Source organism: Zootermopsis nevadensis, unplaced genomic scaffold (assembly GCF_977971745.1).
Source record: "Zootermopsis nevadensis isolate Lab colony 2312 unplaced genomic scaffold, Znev_1.0 Znev_ptg000022l, whole genome shotgun sequence".
NCBI lineage: Eukaryota > Metazoa > Arthropoda > Insecta > Blattodea > Termopsidae > Zootermopsis > Zootermopsis nevadensis.
Window position 1 is genome coordinate 10,468,731 of NW_028259154.1, and position 23,606 is coordinate 10,492,336.

Here is a 23,606-nt window from a genome sequence, read left to right on the forward strand (position 1 = left end):
AAATTTACCTCAACCACGATCGATTGACATTCCAGTCGTATATGCCAAACGCTTTCCCTGTGATCCAATCTGTTATATTGTCTGTGCGAATTTCTCAATGCAGTGGATTCAAATGGTTCAAATTGTGACGTAGATGTATTTACATCGTGCTCTGTAGCCACAAAGAAATGTTAAGTACGTCATAAATGGAAAGAGTTTGGGTTAAAACGGTCGTTTCTTCTATAAGAAGCTGTTTTAACAATCGAGTGTTAAAAATGTACAAGAGCACGAACATTTCAGGATACATTAAGCCCTCCTCCAACGAAGGCCAACCCAGACACTTTTCTTATACAATCGGAAGCCCAAAATGGCGAACGCACGAAGTTGTGACGTGAAAGTGATACTAACACAATTTAATATAGGATACTGAAATGTTGCATGGTAATAGATAATTAGAAATATGCTAATATTTTCAGGTAATTCTCCCGTAGAATGTAAAATAACATGGCTGTAGCCACTATAATGTTATCTTTGGCTTTTACTGAATATGTTAAAAGCATAGACATACTGAAATCAGGTTGCAAACGTAACAACACAGAAACCCTAGAGGCAATGGATTTAGGCATGCGAAAATTATGGACATACATCGTAGGTGAACATACAAAGTGTTCATGGAATAGTGTGATCCAATACGGAATCTTAACCACAAACCGGAAAGGTACTCATCGGGAAAAATTAGAATTTCAGAGGTGTCCTTCACGTTGAGTCACGTAAGTCACTGTTGCATTGATACGATCCGATCCGATGATATTGCGTCTTAGATCTTTTTTACACAAATATGTTCTGAGGTCATTATTTCAGTATGATCCTAGGTAATTATTGTGCAACAGTGGACTTCGACAATTGGATCTCCGCTACCATTGTTGATAATGACGCGACAGATGTTCTTCGCTCAAGCTAGAGCGTAAAGAACGCCTGAAAAATAAAAATTCAAATGGAAAAAACGGTTGATAATGAATTGTCAGCTTCAAATTCTCTGCTTCAGTAATTTGATAGTGGCATCTAGCGACGCCGTGCTCAGCCGGCAACTTCTCTGGTACGCCAGTGTCGCAGGACAGTCTGTCTTTTAGGGGTTTTGAAGGTATATATCTGTGTTGACAAGAGTTCGCCGCTTAAATTTTAATATTTCATCTTTCCCACCTTGAAGAAGGAAGCGTTTGAAGTAAAGTACGCGTCACTTCCCTAGTGGATACGTCCATTAATGCTATTCAACAATCACTACGTGTGGACGGCTGAACGTCTAGTGAGTCATGGCTATGCCAGCAGTCGATTTCCTTAACCATTTTTTCCAAACAGGTCACTCCTTCGACTTCCATACTTCTCAGTTCTTAATATGTTGTTTTATTATCTCCAGTTGTTTCAGTGTTACTATCGCAAGAGAATAGAATTCTAAGCCAGTATCTTTGTTTTGTTATCATTGGTTCCCCTTTCAATGTCTGTTATCTTTCTGTTCGCAAGTCGTTAATATTTTTCAAGTAGATGACGTCACGTCATTTTCAAGGACAATTAGTTTTTTAAATACAAGCACAAGTAGCGAAAGGCAATTATTCTTTTAAAATTGGAAGGAGAAGCCTGTATGTTACCTGATTATAACATTTTCCATGGCAGCACCCTCTAGTCTGTGTGCACCGACTGCTGCAGAGAAACATTGGTATAACTCTTGTCTCTAGTATTTAAACCCCTGCTTTATATTACACACACCATGCACGTCTTAGTTTCGGCTTTATTTGTATGTTACTTCGCAGTAGTGACTGTGTGGAAGTTTGAATCAAAGTCTGGGGGCCCAAAAATGGTTTATTTAGAATTTGTAATAATATTACTAATTTCAATAGAAAAAATAAATATTTTGTAAATATTGTCTTACTAATATAATTGAACAAAAGAATTACAGGCATACCTCGTTTTATTCAATATTATCATTGCTTTTTTAGTTTTATAAGCAAAGTGGTTCGTGTGTAGTGTAGTTAGATTAGGTTATAAATTGAATATAACAGAACTTCTAACAAGCATTGCACTCGTAAAGTTTATGGGTCATAAAGTGGGGCATAAGACGTAATATTATATTTTAAGGGTATATTATCCATAAACCTCATAATATTTAACGAAAATATTTTTGACATTCTTGAAATAATAGCCGATTTATTTTCCAGCTGTCATGCTTAATTTGTAGTATTGGGTTCACATCACAGGTAATCTGCGCAGTTTTAATATAAACATATTTACAAATATAATTATTATTAAAATTGGCAAATAACATTTTGGCTGTTATGTATTAATTGTAGGACGCATCGTACGGGAGAAATGTAAAAATAAATTAGAATTTTTCCAGGGTTTTCTTCCACTGATCTGACAGATCTTTATTATAAATAAAATTAGTTATGGCTCTCAGCACTTAATATATTATTCCCTCTTTGAATCAATTCTAGAAATTTTACAGATGCTTAGCAATTTGTGCCTTTGAACTTCTCAGTAGTATTCTCAAAATAATTAGGCTCAGGTATTAATGGTTAATTGCCTAACATCGTTAAACCCAAAAGCACTCAGTAATTGACGAACTTATTTCTTTTATCTGTCCAAAGTATATTGTAAATCTGCTAGCAAATCACAGTCTAATTTACTTTACCAAGTTAGTTCTAAGATTGCACTCATTCTTACATTATTTATCCCTCTGTATAGGTCCCAGTACTTTTATTTTCACTGCTTTTTCAAGAACGTTATTGCGTCTTCCAGAATTTTCTTTTTATAGCCTAGAAAGTTCTGCTAGCTTCTCTTCCTGCATTGTACACATTATCTAGATTCATTTGGTCTGGATTCTGCAACCATTGCATTTTATTCGGTTTCCTTCGGTATAATAATTTTTAACTTTCTTCGCCAAACCACATTTCTTAACTTCTTCAGATCACATCTCCTTTACTGATCCATAGCATCTCCCTAACCTTTGCCACCACGAACAGTGACCAATATCTCGTCATCAGAGGAGTCGGCTCAGTCATTATAGTGACTTGTTACGGACTGGACGGGCCTGGGTTCGATCGAGGACTTCTCCTCTAACGTCAGCGTCAAGACGCTCTGGGGCTCACCCAGAATTCTATCCAATGGTATCGGGGTCCTTTCCCGGGGGCATCGCGCCACTGACCAGTCACTCCCATCTAGTGCCGAGGTTAGGAATGAGTAGGAGCTGTACCACATCTCCCCCCAAGGGCCTACATGGCGTGTGGCGGGACGGCTTTACCTTTGTCGCGTTCTGAGGTCGAGGATGGACGAGACGGCCTCCAGATGCTGCGGGTAACTGTAGGTATATTGAATAGGTAATTGCGGACAGCCGACAATGGGTGACCCTCCAGTTTCACGGATGGTCTGTGGAATCAATTCTTGCCATAATAAAATTGCCTGTAATGGAATGTTTACAGTGCAATGGATTTGTTTTCGATGACATAAGCAACGGGAAGTGGACGTCACCAGTTTCCTTTCAAAGATTAAGTGAATCATGTCCTTCCATCTAGTTCTTGGACTTTCTATGTCTCGTCTGTCAGACGGACAATACGAGCTTCTAGTAGAATGCGAATGTGTTCCATCTGTTGCAATTGTATTTTATGTTGTATATTTTTTCATATAAAGAAAAAATATTCAGCTCTTTTCGTAAGTCCTCGTTTCTTAAGTGATCTGACCTAGTGTAACTTTTAAGAGGTCTTTGGTATTTCATTTCTGCTGCTTGAATTTTATTCGTCTCTCTTCTTCAGCGTCCATTTTTCGTTCCATATAAAAGCAATGGAACCTCCGTAATCTTATATAATTTTAAATTTGTGTCTTTCCTGGTCCTTTTTAATGTTCACATGTGTTTTGAAATTTATTTCTTTTCTTATTTAAATCTTAATCGGAGTTGAACGTAACATTGAAACCTAAACAGTTGAAGTTGAAAACTCGCTCTGTGAATGATTATTTTTGATGTTTTTGAGTATTTTCCTCGAAAATCCATAATTTTGGTTTATAGCAGTAATTTTAAATTTGTAAATGTTGCTTAATTTGTGTAATTATATATGCTTTTCTGCAAGTTATCTTAATCGTTTTGCAGTAACAGATTTTATTATTTATTTAGTGTTCTGTCTGACGACAGGTCCATATGAATAGGATCCTTCCATCCTTTTCTCGGACTGGGACCTGTTCATATACGTTCTTGGCAGATGATCCAGAAGTGGTTTGCCATTGCCTTCTTCTGTGTGTGAATGGAGTAATTGTTGAGATGCCACGGAGAAACCGGGGAAGCCCCCGGAGGAAAACTCCGTGTTGCCTAGACCACGGCCTTGCCCAACACAAGTTATAAATTTGGGCACCGCCGGGAATCGAACCCGAGACCCCAGGATTACAAAGCCAGCGTTCTAACCGCTAGATTTTGAAATTTTGAATATCAGGAGTCTTTGCATATAAGTTTTGTCAAAACAGTAACGAGAAATTTAGAAAGTTAGATGGGGCAAAGGCGGAACTGAACCAGCGGATGATTATACATTCTTCTACAAAAATGTGAATTCTGATCATTACTTAGGGGCATGCTTTTACGTACATAAGGGGATTATAACAGCAGATAATAGGATAGAGTTTCTTAGTAATAGGATATTATGCATAATACTAAGAGGCTGTTCAGGTATTATCAGTCTGAAAATTAACTCAACAAAGTGAGATAATGTGATTATTCAGAGTCAGGAATGACTGTATCACATACTTGTTCGATGTTACAGGTACAATGTAGACATTTTCTTAGGCTATTTTAATGGAAAGTATGGATGAAACGTGTTTTAGAACCGACAGTTAAAAGTAGGAGTTTAAATGAAACCAGTTATTATAATGTGTTTAGAGTAGTAAGCTTTTTCCACATCAAAAAATATATTTGACAAGAGTTAGATGTTACGACGTCGAAAAATTTATAATTACGCTTCGATTTATCGTGATGGAAAGAAAATCAAACTTCGAATTTTGTGTCCATACTATCCGATTTTGCGTTTTCTCTTCTAAATTTCAGCACTGTATAAATTTTATTATATATAATTTCATTTATTAGGATTAACTTATGTTTTGTTCATACTGAATTACAGCTGTATTCCTTTTTATTGTACGAGGTGCGATCGGAAAGTTTCTAGACTGCGCCTATAAAAACCCGTACACTTATCTCAGGTATTAAATTTATCCATCACCCTCGAAGTAGTTCCCCTGGGAGTGAACACAACGATCCCAGCGCCGCTGCCAAGCCTGGAAGCATCCCTGGAAATCTTTCTTTGTCAGCCTGTCAAGCACCATCTGCGATTCTGCCTGAATCTCTTCTATCGTCTCAAATATCCTTCCCTTTAGCTGAATTTTCATCTTTTGGAAGAGGAAGAAGTCACACGGCGAATAAGGAGGGTGCGGGATGACGGCCATGGTGTTTGAGACCAAAACTGGCGAACTTTGAGGGCGGTGTGCCCTGGCGCGTTGTCATGATGCGTCGCATGTGGAGTTTTTCCTTTAGAATCAGCTGACAAGTCCCATAGCCTATCCCAACAATGTCGCACAAGTCGTTGATGGTATGACGTCGATCTTCGTGAATGGCCTGCCGAATCTTCGTAACATTTTCGGGCGTTGTGCTCGAAGATGGTCGTCCAGAACGCTCGTCATCATCGACAGAGGTTCGGCCATTTTTAAAACGTAAATGCCACACAAAAGTTTGTGCACGACCCATTGCTGACTCCCCAAATGCTTGCTTTAGCATTTCATAGGTTTCCGTAGCCGTTTTGGCGAGTCTTTGGCAAAATTTGATTTGTTCTTGAAAATCCGCCATTCCGAAATCGCAGGAGGGTCGGTGTTATGCACTACCAAAACGACCGTAACTAAGAAATAAATGCTAATTCGATGATGCCGGCTGGCACACTGATTCACTATGAATGTAGGCCGCAACCCCTAAAGGTAGAAGCTCGTACTACATCCGGTTCGCCATATATTGACACAGTCTTGAAACTTTCCGATCGCACCTCGTATATTGAAAATTTAGGTTATGTTTTCCGATTTATTGGCTGTTATAGAAACATCGCATTTTTGGGTTTTGCAGGTCCGGTGGAGAATGTTGTAATTATCAGTCTTTAAATATCATAAGATATTTAGCATACGTTTTATGGAAGGTGCGTAAAGGAACACTCAAATGTTGATCGATTTTCCTGACATTTGATTTGATAACACTGCTCGCTCGTTCATTCACAAGGTTCCTCCCTCGAGTATGAGAAACAATTTTTTGGCGTGCGTACAAAAACCCACGCACATAACGCAGTGTACTGTGTAAACAGGCTAAGCACCAATAAAAGTTCCAACTGAGTTGTAAGAGTTGGCAAGTCCCTGTTAGGCGTTCTTTATATAAAAGTGGCAGGAAAGTAATGTTCCCTAAAAATTCGAGGTCTCATATTGGTTGAGAAGAAGCCATCAGCGAATTCAAAATCTTATTCTTTAAGATTGAGGATGTTTCAGAGAATAATGTAACAAAAGTAAACTGTGTTGCATATTCAAGTTTTTTAAAAAAAAAGTGGAATGCGGAAAAATCTATTCCTGGCCGCGTCCTTATTTAGATGTTGATGTTATTATCCTGTGACAATATTTATATACTTGTATGTACTATAGTAGGAAAAACATTGTAATAATTAAAGTAAATTTACATTTTTTTCAGCACTTAACATAGATCGAATGAAACGTAGAATTATATTACCTGGAATTTCTCATTTGTATTCGTGAAGACCCGAGTTTCGAAACTGCCCTGAAGAAGGAATATTATAACTAAGGATTTTCTTAGTTTTGCACAATACCATCAGAAAAGAGCTCAATACATTCAGATAGGCCACGATATCTTTCTTCAATATCCTTCCCAATTTGTAATATTCGTATCATCCGAGAATGTATATTTGATAAACTGTAGTTAAAATAAATGTATAGCTTTTTAATTAAATATACCGCTGTCATTAAATATGGGAATTGTTTGACTTAAGCGACGTTTATACCCACTAAATAATTTTCACATTGTCGTAGATAATTTAGGGGTTAAGATGCTTCGAGTTTTATAGTCCTTAAAGGATACCGTTTATTGCATTATCCGCCTTCAGACTTCGTGGCTACAGAACTAGCTTATTTTCGTAAAAACAAAAATATAAAAGAAATTCTTTACTAACTTTGAATTGCTTTAACGGCTATAGAAGTAAATTCTACACCGAGTGTCATACCCATGTCAGCTTGGTGAATGGCCGATTTGGTGCTGTGTCATGGCGGTGTGAGTTCAGCATCGTGCAGAATATTGTAGTGTTCATTCTGCTGTAAGTATATGTTTCGGGAAATTTTGACATTAAAGACAAATGTCTGGGAAATTTAATTTATATGTATATGTCACGTGTTTCTGACAGCAGGTTTAAATGCCAAGTAGGTGCAGAGTAATCATTTGTATTGAGAACTATTAATGGTGTAAGTAGAACTTGACAGTACACTGAGCTACACGAGCATTCATGTCTCTCTTGGATCGTGGCTTATTCCAAAAAGCCGAATTAATACATTTTATATGATTTTGTTGAGTATTATTACACTAATTAAAAATATTCGCATCATAGTGCTGAGATTTAGGTATGAACAAGGAACTGCAATGACCCTTCTGAGGGTTCGATTAAAATCGAAACATGTTGCCCAGAAAATATCGGCATCACTTATCGACTTCTGTAAAAGCGATATAACAGCTTTTGCAGTGCAGTGGAACTGAAATAGGCGTGTGGAGTTCGTGGAAAAATAAAAATAAATTAGTGAATATTAATGAGAGGTGTAATGACGAATCACAAGCATAGAATGGAAGGATACGTTTGTTTCACTGTTTGATCGCAACTTATAAAAGAATTGTTGTTAAACGTGTGACATATTTTGGTATTATGTCCAGTTTAATGGCTCATAAATTTTAAAATTACCTGTTTTAGATCGTATATACGAGGTGCGATCGGAAAGTTTCTAGACTGCGCCTATAAAAACCCGTACACTTATCTCAGGTATTAAATTTATCCATCACCCTCCAAGTAGTTCCCCTGGGAGTGAACACAACGATCCCAGCGCCGCTGCCAAGCCTGGAAGCATCCCTGGAAATCTTTCTTTGTCAGCCTGTCAAGCACCATCTGCGATTCTGCCTGAATCTCTTCTATCGTCTCAAATCTCCTTCCCTTTAGCTGAATTTTCATCTTTGGGAAGAGGAAGAAGTCACACGGCGAAGGAGGAGGGTGCGGGATGACGGCCATGGTGTTTGAGGCCAAAAACTGCCGAACTTTGAGGGCGGTGTGCGCTGGCGCGTTGTCATGATGCGTCGCATGTGGAGTTCTTCTTTTAGAATCAGCTGACAGGTCCCATAGCCTATCCCAACAATGTCGCACAAGTCGTTGATGGTACGACGTCGATCTTCGTGAATGGCCTGCCGAATCTTCGTAACATTTTCGGGCGTTGTGCTCGAAGATGGTCGTCCAGAACGCTCGTCATCATCGACAGAGGTTCGGCCATTTTTAAAACGTAAATGCCACACAAAAGTTTGTGCACGACCCATTGCGGACTCCCCAAATGCTTGCTTTAGCATTTCATAGGTTTCTGTAGCCGTTTTGGCGAGTCTTTGGCAAAATTTGATGCACACGCCATTCCGAAATCGCAGGAGGGTCGGTGTAATGCACTACCAAAACGCCCGTAACTAAGAAACAAATTCTAATTCGATGATGCCGGCTGGCACACTGATTCACTATGAATGTAGGCCGCACCCCCTAGCGGCAGAAGCTCGTACTACATCCGGTTCGCCCGCTATTGACACAGTCTTGAAACTTTCCGATCGCACCTCGTATGACAACGTCGTGGTGGTTTGAGGATATTTACAGCAATTATGAGTGACTACCCACCAACATCAGTGCAATTTAAAAACTTTGCATGAATACATAACTACGTTATGTGTATTAGGTACACGATTCATAGGCTTTCTCAAACTTGTGAAAGGCGCATTTAACATCCAGAATTCTATTGTATATGTACCCTTTTATTCATCACGTCTAATACAATTGCGTGTTGAGCAACGCAAGTAATCGTGTGTCACCACACGATTTAGTAAATGGCTTGTGAAGTTACTGCATGAATTGTGGAGGTCTCCGCGAGAGCGCAGTATGGTCGGTGAAGCTAATTTCAGGGTCCATTAGAGAGACCTGTCCACTTCGCGACCAATGGATTACAGCGACACGTGTAACTCTTACATGACCCGGTCAGGGGTGCCAATTGTCGCATAATGTCTCATATAGTACCTAGGACAGAGAGATTCATCACAGAGCGCAAGAAACGACCGAACACCGCAAACACACGAGGTCTTCTACGTAATTTAGTTAAAATAACTTGTGAAGAGCGTTTCTTGTATATATCAAATCTAAAACTTCTTGACGATGGTGAAGAGTCAATTGAATAAAAATTTTCTTGGATATTATCCATCGTCTAGTAAATATAAAACGTAAAACGACGTTTCGGAGATGGGACTCTATTTCCGTCTTCAGGTCCGGAGATAGGGATTAGCTCTATCTAGTGGGCCCAACTGTGTAGGAACCTGAAGACGGAGATAGAGTCCCATCTCCGAAACGTCGTTTTTACGTTTTATATTTACTAGACGATGGATAATATCCAAGAAAATTTTTATTCAATTGTTTCTTGTATAGTTGATAGTTTTCCTAAACAACACCATGGGGTAGAGTCCTTCTTCAGAAGCACGTCTTCCTTTCATGGAACCAGAAGGTTCATTACCATCTTCCCGTCAGTGGTCCCAATTGTGAACCATATAAATCCAATCCACACCCTTCAACTCCAGTTCTGTAGTGTATATTCTATTTTTTCGCTTATTTTACCGTAGGTCTGCCGAGTGGGATAGTTTGATCATCTTAATAATATCTGGTGAAAATGTTTCCGTAGTTTAACACTTTGATGGTATCCCTGCTTTAAATACTCTAACCCTGATCAGCCCACGTCAATTTTGTGATCTCGCCAAATTGCTCGTCGAAGTCACAAATTTGTATTCTTAACGTCTTTCAAACAAAATTACCTCAAAACAAAGTTCACAGATTTGTGGCCTTACACCGAATATTACTGTCTTTGTTCCCGTCTTGTAAGTTCGCACTGACGCCATATTGCTATTTTTGATGGCATCTTAATTTACACGGTTTAGGAGAACTACAGTGAAATAAGATTAATGAAGAGTTTTACTAAAATTAACAAACTTATGTGGAAATATTGGGTGTAGTGTTTGAGATATCAAACCACATTTAAGTCCCAGACACACGCTACTCGTTTCTTTAACGTTTAATTGGCTGTTCGTGCTGGATAGCACTTTTATGATTTTAGTTAATTTCCATGGTAAACGAACCCCCAGTATTTATTTCTAACACCGTAAGCCTTTGTCCAACGCAGGGGATAAATTTCTCGAAAGGCGTTCTGTTAATCCGTGTTAGAGGAAAATAATATTTCATTTGATTCATAGGGATACGGGAGACCGTATTTAGCTTTTTAAACATTGGTGGTATTTTTCTTATGCCAGTAAAGTGTGTTTGGCTGACCGCGTTTAATTGAGTTATCCGCATTTGGCATAAATTCTTTGCAAAGTTTTCACACGTATAATCGAATTCGTGTTGGAGGAGGGTTTCCTCTGTCTGCCACTGGAAGCGCTGTAGCTGACCTGTGCTTCATTGCGGTGAGGTTGGTTATACCTTACGTAAAAATCCCAGGCCACCCAAGGGCACATCAAATTTTTCCCTCTTCTCGTATCGGCCAGAACGCTGTGTGACCATTGCTCCATCTGTGAACGGCCCCAAGTGATAGTCTTGACGTTATGCAACAGGTGACAGAATGGCAATCAGTGCAACAACGGCATATGTCAATAGAGAATATTTTATCAAGGTCGAGAATGGAAATCTGCTTGCGGACTCTCATGGCTTCGTAAGTTACTAAACGTTTACGTTGTTGATAAATTTAATGAACCTGAAGTACGTACAGCAGAGCTCTTAATCCCGGAACCGAGACGTAATAAAGTTGAGATTGCAATTGGGGAATTAAAAATTAATAAATCTCCAGGCATCGACTCATTTCCAGCGGAACTAATTCATGCAGGTGGTACGACTCTGCACTAGAGATACACACGCTTATAGTATCGATTTGGTACCAGGAAGTACTACCACAAGAGCGGAAAGAATCGATTATTGTTCCTATCCTTCAAACAGGAAACAAAACTGAGTGCAGTCAACGTTATACAAAATTATATCGAATATTCTTCTGGCACGGTTAACGCCATTTATGAATAAAATTACCGGGGACGATCAATGTAGATTGCGTTGTAATAGGTCAACTATTGTTCAGATCTTTTGCATTCGACAAATATTAGAGACAAATTGGGAGTATAATGGGGCAGCTCACCAACTATTTGTGGGCTTTAAGAAGTCATGTGACTCAGATTGAAGAGAGGTACTTTATGACATTTTGAATGAGTTTGGAATACCATAGAAACTTGTTAGGTTAATTAAGATGAGTATGGACGGGGTATCTAGTAGTGTTCGTATAGATAACCTTCTGTCTGATCCCTTCCCAGTGTAAAATGGCCTCAAACAGAAGGATGCTTTATCCCCAATGCTTTTTAATTTTGCTTTAGAATATGTCATAAGGAAAGTTAAAGTGAATCAGGAAAGGCTAAAATTGAATGGTCTGCACCAGGTACTTGCCTATGCTGATGGTCAATTTGCTGGGGGATGTTGTGTGGGTACCATAACCAAGAATACAGAAACTCTCCGAGAGGCTAGCAAGGAAATAAGTCTAGAGGTAAATGTAGATTAAACTAAATACATGGGCGTAATAAGGGATCAACTTCAGTAGCAATGGCGGAACATAATTAAAAGTAACACGTCATTTGAAAATGTTTCAAAATGTAAGTATCTGGGAACAACAATAACAAATAGAAATGAGGTCCTTGAAGAAGTTAAGAGTAGAATACATTCGGGGAAGGCTTGAATTTATCCAGTTCAAAAACTGTTTTCATTCCGTTTAGTAACCACAACACTAAAGATCGGGAAATATAAAACAATAATTTTGCCTGTTGTCTTGTATGGTTGTGAAACATGGTCTCTTACTTTGAAGGAAGAACGTAGATTAAAAATGTTTGAAAACGGTGCTGAGGAGGATATTTAGACCTGGGAGGGATGAAATACGTGGGGAATTTAGAATTTTTCGTAACGAGGAACTGCGTGAATTGTACGAGTCACCTAGCATAATAAGGATAGTGAAATCTACGAAGCTCCGATGGGCTGGATATGCAGCACGCATGAAGAGGCATGTGGTGAGTCCAGAGTTTGGTGTGAAATCCTTCTGGAAAACGACAGCTGGGAAGACCAAGAAGTAGATGGGAGGGTAACATAAAGGTGGGCTGTGATGATGGCAGATGGATAGAGTTAGCTCAGGTTCGTGTCCGGTGGCGGGCTCTGGTGTTTTCGGTGTTGAACTTGCGGGTTTTGCTACCAGGAAGTTAGTTAATGGATGGTAAAGAATGGGATAAAAAATTAAGTGGTCATGGCCTAATTTAATGATCAGTTGACTTCACAACTTTGTAGGTTTATACGTAATTTTGGTACTTTTTATAAGATGGATGATAGACTAAAAATATTTTCTGCAAAATGTAGCATCAGATGGAGGCTTTTAATTACTCTAATGTGATATTTGCTACTACCCCATGGAAATTCAATAGACGTGGGATAGGCCAATAACATGGTAATTACGTTTAATAGGCCATTCATAATTCTGTTTCTACTTGATTCGAGATTGTTCTGTAAACTTCTAAGATGCTATTGTGGTTGTGGAAATTCTCTGTTTCAATTGCATACGGCGTCTCTTTTTAAAGTGAAAAACTTTGGTGTTGTCAAATGCTCTGAGGATATTTGAAGGCCAGAGGCGTTCAGGTGTTGCTGATGGAAATGGATTAGTGACAGTTGCCACTTCTGTCATCCTGCCTCATTGGCGCTGCTGCTGCTGCCTAGGAGCGGAAACAAACTTTATAGTTGACCGGACGACAAGTTCAGCTGCGACATATTGAATCTGGATGTCCTTTTTTTTCGTGATTCACTGGACGGACTCTAGCGCATGCGCGGTATTTGGCTGAGTGCCACAGTTTGTTATATCTGTAACAATCGGTTATCGCAGGGGTTGACATATTCGATGGCAAACGTTGCCTGCTCCTTACACGAGCCAATGTCTTTCACGATTCATGTACGAGTGCGCTGTTGGTGCGAAGCGGACACAATTTGAAATTAGGCTAGGTTTTCAAAATGGCGCCTCTGGTAGTAGTAATGGAAACGAGGTTATGGTGACGTCTATGGAGGGGTTTTGCTGTGTCGAAACATGTATCGGATCTTAGCAAATATTGAAGCTATGTTCAAAAATTATTTTGTAGACGGACTGTCAACCTAATGATAAATAGAAACCTGTATACAATTCGTTTATTCATAAAGTTAAACGTAGCTGACAATTCCCGACTCTCATCTGGGGATTCACAGCCAAACACTACAAGGTTTTTCGAATGCGAGTCGTGTGTCGCTTTGTAAAAAAAATTTAATCAACTTGCCTATATCATAGAAGTTTCTATCGGGAATCTTGGAGTGACAGATCAATTCAGATTTATCAGTGAAAGTCCTGTATAAGCCCATAAGTAATGTGGGTATATTATTTGTATTGGTTATCAATGATAAAAGTGAATTGACAACTGACAAACTTTCAATAGGGAAATGTTATAGCATTTGTTTGTCAGTCTGCTAGCGAGGTCTAAGGTATGAACACCAGAGTTCTTCACCGATCACACTTCTGAACTACCTCCATATTACAAACCATTTCTTTAAGATTCGTTTTAATATTTTCTTCTAGTGCATTTCTTTCTTCTCTTAAAGACTATGCATTTATTGTTTCACTGTTCCGAGTCAGCTGACCTGTAGAAATCACCACGTTCCACGATATAAAATATTCTCCATTTGATCTCTATTTATTAAAAAACATTTTCCTAAGCTCTGCGTTTGTCAAAAGAATTTTCTGATTAAAATATAAGACAGGTTTCGTCATGATTACATGTCACAACGCCCAAAGTAAGTGTTAATGCGTCAGAACTACCAGTTCTTGATTCATATGGGGTGTGTCACTCGCTTGCTTGTAATGTTCACGTGGTGTTGTTAATGTAATTTAAATAAAAACAACTGGCTAACTGTCTGCCAACTATCAACTCACGAAGAAAGGCCCTACGCCTTGCTACGTCCCGTAACATTTCAACAGGATCAGTACTAGTTTCGTAATATTTATGAACGTAAATTTCATTATATTTATACTTAGATATATATATATATATATATATATATATATATATATAATGTTAAAAATATAACAGTTTACTTTCTAAACTGTCAGGGCAGGCTTGTGGTCCGATATCCGTAACGGATAGAGGAGTCTCTTTTATCTAGTGCTGTGGATCTTAACTTTCTAAACTTCTATAACCTACGTCTCCAAGTCGTGGAGCGCAGACAGTCCCAGAGCAGAACTGCACGTGGCATCGTCGCTATGGAGACAGTGGCAAGTAGAATGTCCGGGCGGGAAGTGGGTTGTGACTTCCAATGACTGCAAGCCTTCTAAGCTGTCAAAGTAGGGGAAATGACAACGGAAAACGAAGGGAAAGAAAGGAAACGACAAGACATGGATTGTGAGAGGTTTGGTGCCATCTTCCGGTTTAATGGCCGGCAGTGGCAAGGATTTGCTACGAGACTGATTGCTGTGCGAGTACAATGACCGAACAGCTGCAAAGTCGATTTTTGTTTCGATAAACACGCGTGCCGGATCGATCATAAAATGATAGTAGGTTGTAAGAGCGATGTTTTTTCATTCCATTTTTCTTCTTTTTTTGTCAGATTCTGTAGTTAACGATCTATCATACTTTCCTTTGTGTCTAATTCGGACCAGCTCTGCCTTGTGTGTTGAGGTTCCTATATGTTTCTTTCTTCGGAACATAAAAGAAGACTTGAGTTATGAAAGACAGCGCGTGAATTATTTTGCCTTGGTTTTTTTATATATGCAGTAAGAGCCGATTATCCGTGTTACTGGGGGACGCAGGGGCGAGGATAGTCGAAAAACACGGTAAATACAATTTATGTTTTATTCGAATTACCATCATTCATGTAAGAAAAACTTTTACATATTTGTACATGCACACATACGTATTCCAGTGTAAACGTATATAAAAATATTTAACATTATTTCTTAAAGTCATTTTATCAGAAGATCAATAAATTTATTTTATTTTTATTGTGTTCCTACGCCATGAGTCGTATTGCACTCAGTATAAGACTGTTATGGATAGTTAAGAAAAATAATTTTATATTAATAATAATCTGAGACCACGGATAATTGGGCCCCTGATAATCGGCCTTGAGCTATATTTATTCATCTCACTTTTCCGCTCTGTCCAGCCAATACGGTTTGTACCAAATTGCAGACAGTCATAAAAGGTCATGAACACTGGACAACCCTAACCTTAAAAATAACTTTATTTCGTACGATGTAACCTGATTTGATAACATTGCGTTGCTTCATCAACTGATGACGTGTGTTTTGTCCACGATGTTGAAAAATAATTCACGTGAGGAATTAATAAAATGTATAGAAAATGCAATGGTCTGTATATAATCCCCTGGCCAAAAACGACAGAGAATTATCGTAGGAAACTTTGCGGGTAAAATGCAGAATTACTGAGGGTTAAATGTTGGTTTACACGTACGGCTAGAATTTAGAGGGGTTAATGTTTGTGTTACTATTAACATGGAAAATACGACATACTTTTTTTAATCTTTTTAATTCTTATATTTCTTCTCATTTTCTTAGCTTCACAGTCCCTGAATGACCTTGGCTTCTTAATATGTTTGGACATTTGGTGGGACTCCTTCGAGCAGTGATCAGATCGTCACGATGACAGACGCGGATTACCACTGAGCGGTCAAGGCCGACGATCGAGACCACGTGGCCACTGTGACGGGCAGTGCTTAACTGCAGTTCACTTTTGTTTCTATTTCCATGGCTAGTTATATATTCGGTTTGAGGAACGCTGTAATTTGAAGCTTAGATTTACTAATATTGCCACACAACCAGAGTTTCCAGGGAAGAACTACTTCTTTCAAAAAACACATTTGTTATATGTAGAATGGAAAGTGTTAATGGACTTCTGGTATGGATATTCCTTACTGTACTCGGCATTTGGTCTGTCCGTCAGATGTTGAAGTGAAATATTCGTTATTAGTTCTCCCCTAGTATCAGTTGCGTTATCAGGATTTTGTTAATTGTGAAACACTACTAGGTAATTGGATGTATCTGCCAATTGCATTCTATATTCCCAGGTTGCGATATATATCGGCGCATTAATGCCTAAAAATTAATGTCGATCAAGTAACCTGTACCACAAAGAAGGAACCCACCGGCCATGCCCCGTTGCTATGGAGACGGGTGCCATTTCATTATTCATCAGATTGTTAACAAGCCAATTATATCCACAAAGGAGGCTAATTACAGTCACTATGAAGTATGGAGTTTGACCTCACAAACAACCACAACAAATCGAATCAAACTGATCGATCATCACGAGCTGTGGCAAATAAGTTCGCCATCTTCTTTCCAGGCGAATGTAAGTAAACATAGTTTTGCGTAATCAATAAAATTTTCTCGGGCAATCAGCTTCGTTAGGTGGTTACCGTAGTAAACCGACGTTTCGGGAACAAACTCTGTCCCCATCTTCAGTATCAGTTACACAGGCGACTTACGATGATTCAGTCACATCAGATCACTGAAGATGGGGACAGAATTTGTGCCCGAAACGTCGGTTTACTACGGTAACCAGTTAACGCGGCTGATTGTCCGAGAAGATTTTATTCATTGTACTCGCCGCGAAAGTCTGAAATCCTATAGTTTTCGTAGTTGATGCAGTATGACCAACGGTTCCATTTAAACGTCTCCCTCGTGTTTTAGGCTCTGTAAACTCATTTGAATACCTACAAATCAACAGACATAACCTTACGTCAGTTCTGATAGTCGCAGTTTACCCATGGATTAATTCTGTATTGTGTTGAGTTTGGTCTTGCGAGAACTAACTTCTTGTGAAATTTTAGGTAAGTTAAAATACGAACATTTCGGGGGAACATGCAGATGTTAATGATGGCGTTACGACCCATAATGCAAACATTCATACCTTCATCTCCGTGAGAAATTCAGAATGTAATGTCTCTGCGCGTGACTCACAGAGCTTCAGACAATGAGAATCAGCGCAGTCTGTCGGCGCCACACTAGAAACACCTTCAATAGGGTCGCTCGTTCTGGAAGTGAGTCCCGGGCTTATATAGAACGCAAGACAGTTGAGAGCAGAACCAGTCTTGATTTCATTATATCAAATGGGAACGAAATTTGTAGATTGTGAAGTGCTTTGCAGTCATTTGCCGATTAAGCGACTGCATTACCGGCCGGCGTCAGGAAACCGGAAAAACAGTACAACGTTCATATCCAGACATCCATGGCTGTGGTTTATGAAGCGTCAGACAGTTCAGGAAAGTAACAGTTGTAATAGTATAATATGAATGTATATTTTTGTTTTGAATAAAATATTCACTACGTAACAACCAATTACGTTACAGTATTATCTTATTTGCGTTTTAGTCTTATATTCTCTTTACACAAGCACTCCAGACATGTATTTCTGACAACGTTTATATCTAAGTTTAATTAAAACAATCCTCGAAAAACCTCAAAATCTAAGCTGTAGAGTGAACTGTACTAAGGAGTTTAGTAATGAATGTGAAACTATACTGGACTTATAAATTCTTAGCAATGTGGGTCAATGTGAGCGTTGAAGCGAATTTTGATTTTGGAAAAGTAAATTGGTCTTAAGGAACCAAAGAACACTGAAGAAATTACAATGAGGATAATAATAAATACAAAGAAATTTGTAAAGAAAGAATTTGGTGCTATGTGCGTTGTAAGAACCTTTGCACCAGATATGACGAGTTGTTGGTAGGTGCCATATTTTTGGATAAATAAACATACCTACACATAAACAGACATTATTGTCCTGATGTATCTATAAAGATGACAAAACAAGAAGTTGTAATTTGGCAGAAGTAGAAACAAACAGAAAATTAACGCAAAGACGTGACTGATGTGCTTCTTAAAGAAATAGACAAATAACAAGAAATGTCGATGGGGAATTTTATGAATTATGAAGGAGACAGTTGGAAGTTTAAGTTATTAAGTGCCTAAATTAAAAATCAACAACAAACATTCAGCTACATAAACCTAGACTTTGCTAAATCATGGAGGAGACGAATAAAGCCTTACGAAAGCATTTACTGAATAAGATATAAATCTTATCGAACCAAACGAATCTCATTTATACAATAGAAACAGTAATAACAGAAAATCCCAAAAAGAATTTTTTAAAGCCGCCTTGACGAAAACGGGTACTGACGCAAATAGAGAATTTTAAACCAAAGTTTTCAGAATTAATAAAAGTGAGGAAAATGTGTAGAAAAACAATTAAAAAATAAAATAAATGTGTAGGAAGTATACAGTAGAAAGTGATGAATATTTATGTACAGTCGTAAAGAATGTGGAAAGGAGATCTTATTAACGCTATCTGAACGTCCCAGAAAAAATAAGCGACAGACATGGCATAAGTAGAAAGAAAAAATGTTCAGAACGGACTTTTAGTGGCGATGAGTGACATTTAAGGCTCTGATGATGGAGGAAGGAAGCACTTACGAAACATTTATAAACTTCAACGAGACAGCACGGGGCAACAAACCAGAATACGGCCATCTTCATACTCCCAGCCGTTGGTAGAACCTTAAATCTCACGAATTGCAAACTTCTTTACAGATCCCTAAGGCAGAAGAAGACAGAGGTGAAAAATATGTCTAGTGAAGAATAAATTTAACTTTTCTGTTAAATTATTAGTGAAAACAAACGTTAAACACAGTTAAGGAACCTGAAATTACCGCCGCCCTAGGATGTAACGGAAATCAGAGACTGAAGTTGGTGTCTCATGAAGTATCAAAATACACAGAACTGACATGCCTTGAGTGTGCCACGTGTCTAATTTCTCGTTAAAGCATCCCACAGAAAGACTTAAATATATAGCAGAGACCTTCAACAAGTTCATATAAGAAGATAATTCCCAAACAGCGTTAATCTTTCCAAAAAGTTGTGGCACCACCCAGCCCAAAAATATCGACCAATTCCATGCCAATTTCAGCGTATTTGACATAAAAATTTCATCGGAATGCAACTGTACGGAGGAGACAGCTCTAGGATGAAAAATAACTGGAACGCTTTGAAGGCTGAAAATAATGAAAAAATAACTAATCAAGTTTCAATATTCCTGACAATGGTGCGACACATTGTGTTTTAATTGTCTTTGTCGGACGTGTTCCATTGTTTTCGTCTAATTAAAACCACAACGTTTCCAAATGTGATATGTCTGATGGTAAAGTTTATGAGGAGTGAGAAAATCCTCTATATGTCATGGTCTGATGAAAAGAAAACTTTTTATAGCATTCTACACTCTTGGATTATTAGGAAAATAACTATGAAAGTTTAAAGTTTTAAAATAAAAGTCTGCATATTTTAAGTAAATCACCATTACTATTGTTATTCCGAATTTGGCTTCATTCCACTTATGTATTAATTGAAAAACTTAGACTAACTAGATTGCTTAGGGAACCCTAAGGTCCATCACCGAATTAACCAAAGCCATCCACCGGTCCCTTCTCCCGGGCCAGCAAAATTTAATCGCCTTGAATAAATTAGACACTTTTCGAAATTACATTCCGTCCCAAATGTCTTCTTTCTCGAATTACTCCTTTAGTACGACATAACAGGAAACTCTCCATTGAATTATCGGAAGGTTCTACAGATACAAATTTACTTATGGCTATAAACGTGGACTTAGAACCTTCTTGCGCTCGTCACAAATTAAAAGCATCCAAGTACATAAAACAGATGCTTTCGTACGATGGAAAGTTATTCATGTTGAACAAATATTAATTTCCTGCGTAGTGCTTTTAATATTTTGACGCACGTTGAGTAACCTGTTTGTTACATGAAGCCAAAAACACACATGTAGCAATTTACAGCCGGTTGATTTGATGGATCTAAAATAAGCATTATACTAGAATATATTAGAGCATGACCTGGGGATATGGACTGTTTCTATCTTAAAAATGACGGACATTAATGGAATATGTCAAGCGAAGGAATGTAATCACTTTCAGTTTAAATAAAAATAATATATTTCAACATAAAATTGCGTACAAGACCAAAAAATTAACAACGCGAATTTTAAAATAAATTAGTGGATACAATTAAAATGTGATAGTGTTCCTGTATTAGAAGTTGGGTTTGTCATACTTCATCAAAGTTCAGAGCACCCAAATATCGTACACGTTATGTCCATTTAGATCTTTAAGTAAAATTAAGTTGAAATTAATACAGTCAAATGAATTTTACGTCTAATAGCAGAGGTTAAAGAGAATTTAAATATGTCAGATTTTATCACAGTGTGTCAGAGGGTTTAGAAGATGTGCATAAAAGTTCATTTAAGACAATTAGTAAAGTAACACTTAAAATAGCCCAAATTAAACCATAATAAAAATGTCGGGACAAATGTTGATGTAAGCCTACCATATCGAGTTCAGTCGAAATCGATTCAGTCGTTCGAGTGCCGTTGCTTTCGGACAGACAGACAGACATCTGTATAAATAAACAGTAATATAAGAGGTGCGATAGGAAGGTTTCCAGACTGCGCGTATAAAAACCCGTACACTTATCTCAGGTATTAAATTCATCCATCACCCTCGAAGTAGTTCCCCTGGGAGTGAACACAACGATCCTAGCGCCGCTGCCAAGCCTGGAAGCATCCTTCGAGGGTGATGGATGAATTTAATACCTGAGATAAGTGTACGGGTTTTTATACGCGCAGTCTGGAAACTTTCCGATCGCACCTCGTATAACAACCTCTGGTTCCGTCCTGTTTTCGAGGTTCATTCCTAGGATGCGAGAAGTGGCCACAAAGATTGTAAAACACTCGTTATAATAGATATGCAAATCAGAGACTGAACTTCAGAAGCAGCTACATACAGTTAAGACATTCAGTAAGGATATTAGAATGAAATTTGGACTGGACAAATGTGCAAAGGTTGTGTATAAAAATGAAAAATTTGTTGAATCAGAAAATCTGTTAATTGATATGGACACAGAAATACAACAGCTTGAACAAGGGAAAACATATAAATACTTAGGAATTGAGGAAGGAGATGGCATACAACATCTACAAATGAAAGATAAACTGAAGAAGGAATATAATGGAAGATTAAGGATGATACTGAAACCTGAACTGAATGCCAGAAACAAAATCACTGTCATAAATGCGTTAGCAGTTCCAGTACTGAGGTAGAGTTTTGGAATAATTAACTGGAAGAACTGAAGAAAATTGACAGAAAACTAGGAAACTATTGACAATTTATGGGATGCATCACCCGAAGGCGGACCCAGACAGAATTTAAGGTTTTTAAGACAGTTTTGCCTCGGGTACATAGAAGTAAATTCCCTGTAAAATGGTGAGTATATGGAATAATAATAATAATATAACAACCAATAATAATTGCGTGTTTTGATGTTTGTTTAAGCTCCCGGTGGACACTGTATAATTTTATAATTTTATAGGAGATGGCAGCACCATGGAGGTACAGATGTAAACTGTCATTAACTCCGAAATAATTTTTTTTAATCTATGAAATAATATAATACGTAGAACTGTTAATATTTTTAATGTTTGTTGTTTTTATAGTTATCTTTTGTCTTTTACGTATCAGTGACAAATAAAAGAAATGGTATAGGAATACTGGAAAAGAACGAAATTAAATAAAATACTAAGTTGACGTTTGATAAATATTAGAAAGAAGCCATTTCACTGATGTTATAATATCAATAAAATTATTGTTTTAACTGAACTTTTTGTCATTGAGGTTAGTTTATTCCATGCGGTATAACTTCATAAACATTCATTCAACTCAACTCTTAAATCTGACTGTGTTAAAGGTAAATTATTGTGTAGAGTAAGGAAGTATCTGTCTGGCTATTTCTCTGCTGACAGTAAGTAATGATTTGTGTGAACCAACACGACTTTCTGAGAGATGCTGCAATATCCACTCCAGATCGCGTTTGAAGAGCAGAACGGGAATCAATTTAACGGTATTAACACTCTGCAGAGGCGGACGTACGTCACGGAGGAAGGTTCATCCGCGTTCAGACCGTAATGTACTCGCCAGAATTAATATAGGTGGAAGCGACGATAATTATCGACTTTTTCCATTCGAGATATTTCTACCTTAGATGTTAAATAGCTTAAGAATCGATCCAGGGCCGGATTAATATTTTGTTAACAGTAAGCTGTGATAAAGATAGCGCTCATATAGAAGATAGTAAGGAAGGAAGGAACAAATATAAATAAATGTAAAATTATAATTTGAATTATTACACAGGTATACTTTTTCATAGCATTCATCTAACAAAAAACTTTGTAACTTTTTCAGATGTGCCTTCATTAATTTTTTGTTTCTGAAGGATTCAAAATATTGCTTCTTTTATCTTATTTGCTTTTAAATAAGTGTAATAAATCTTTGCATTTGTCGACCTCTTTAAATATATTATAAGTATTACACATTTATCAGTGTTTAGAGGCTTTCATAGTGCGAGACCCTAAGCTGTAGTGTATTTAACTTGTTCTTAAATGCCCCGAAGATGGCAAAGTTTAATTTGCTGACAGCCGCTCTGTATCTTCCTACTGTTGGTAAACATACAGGGTATTCCAAAAAGATTTATACACATTATAATGCGGAATATGGAACTTGTTATAAATTTCTGTGTGTTGTGTTTACGAAGACAACATAATATGTGGTCTGCACTTAACAGATGGAGGGTTGATTGGGTTTCAAGCAATGCAAATCGAAACATTTTGCGCGAGAGAACTTTCAAACTCTGATCACAAAATGAATGTGCTCTGTTGTTACAGGCTATCAGGAACAAGTGTAAACGGCCAGGTTAGTTGTCGGTGTGACCAGCAGGTGGCAGGACGGGCGCGTGCTTGCCATCTGGTGTTAACTTCCGACACGTTTCGCAGTTCGCGGTGGTCCCAGACAAGGACCCAATGATACGAAAAGGCTGCTAATTGCTCTGCTTGTCTCTTAGGTAGTAATAAATCATGGTTACTAATTGCACGTGCGCACTGAATGACGCAAAAACTCCGAACTGCTTCGTTAAAGTAATGTACTGCAGTCAGGCTATTAACACTGTTTTGTAACCAAATGCAGATTCAGACGAAATGGATTCTAAAAAATTTCTTGCTTGCGGGAGTAAATTTTCCCGAATGTTTCATTGTGTGTCTAATGACAGGATAATCTTAAACGGTAAATAAGAAAGGGTAA

General features: G+C 38.0%; 1 protein-coding gene across 17 annotated transcripts in view; it reads left to right on the forward strand.

Annotated features, from left to right (window-relative positions):
• The window catches only part of SPR (G protein-coupled sex peptide receptor), a 619,021-nt gene that overhangs the window by 527,487 nt on the left and 67,928 nt on the right, over positions 1-23,606 (forward strand). For 3 of the 17 annotated variants that reach the window (XR_015536569.1, XR_015536570.1, XM_087353883.1), the window contains one exon: positions 15,970-17,754. The exons of 13 other annotated variants lie outside the window; for them this stretch is intronic. The gene's annotated coding sequence lies outside the window, so the exon portion shown is untranslated. Of the gene's footprint in view, positions 1-15,969; positions 17,755-23,203; positions 23,223-23,606 lie in introns of those variants that run through there. One more of the 17 variants, XM_022066026.2, reaches the window with a different exon arrangement.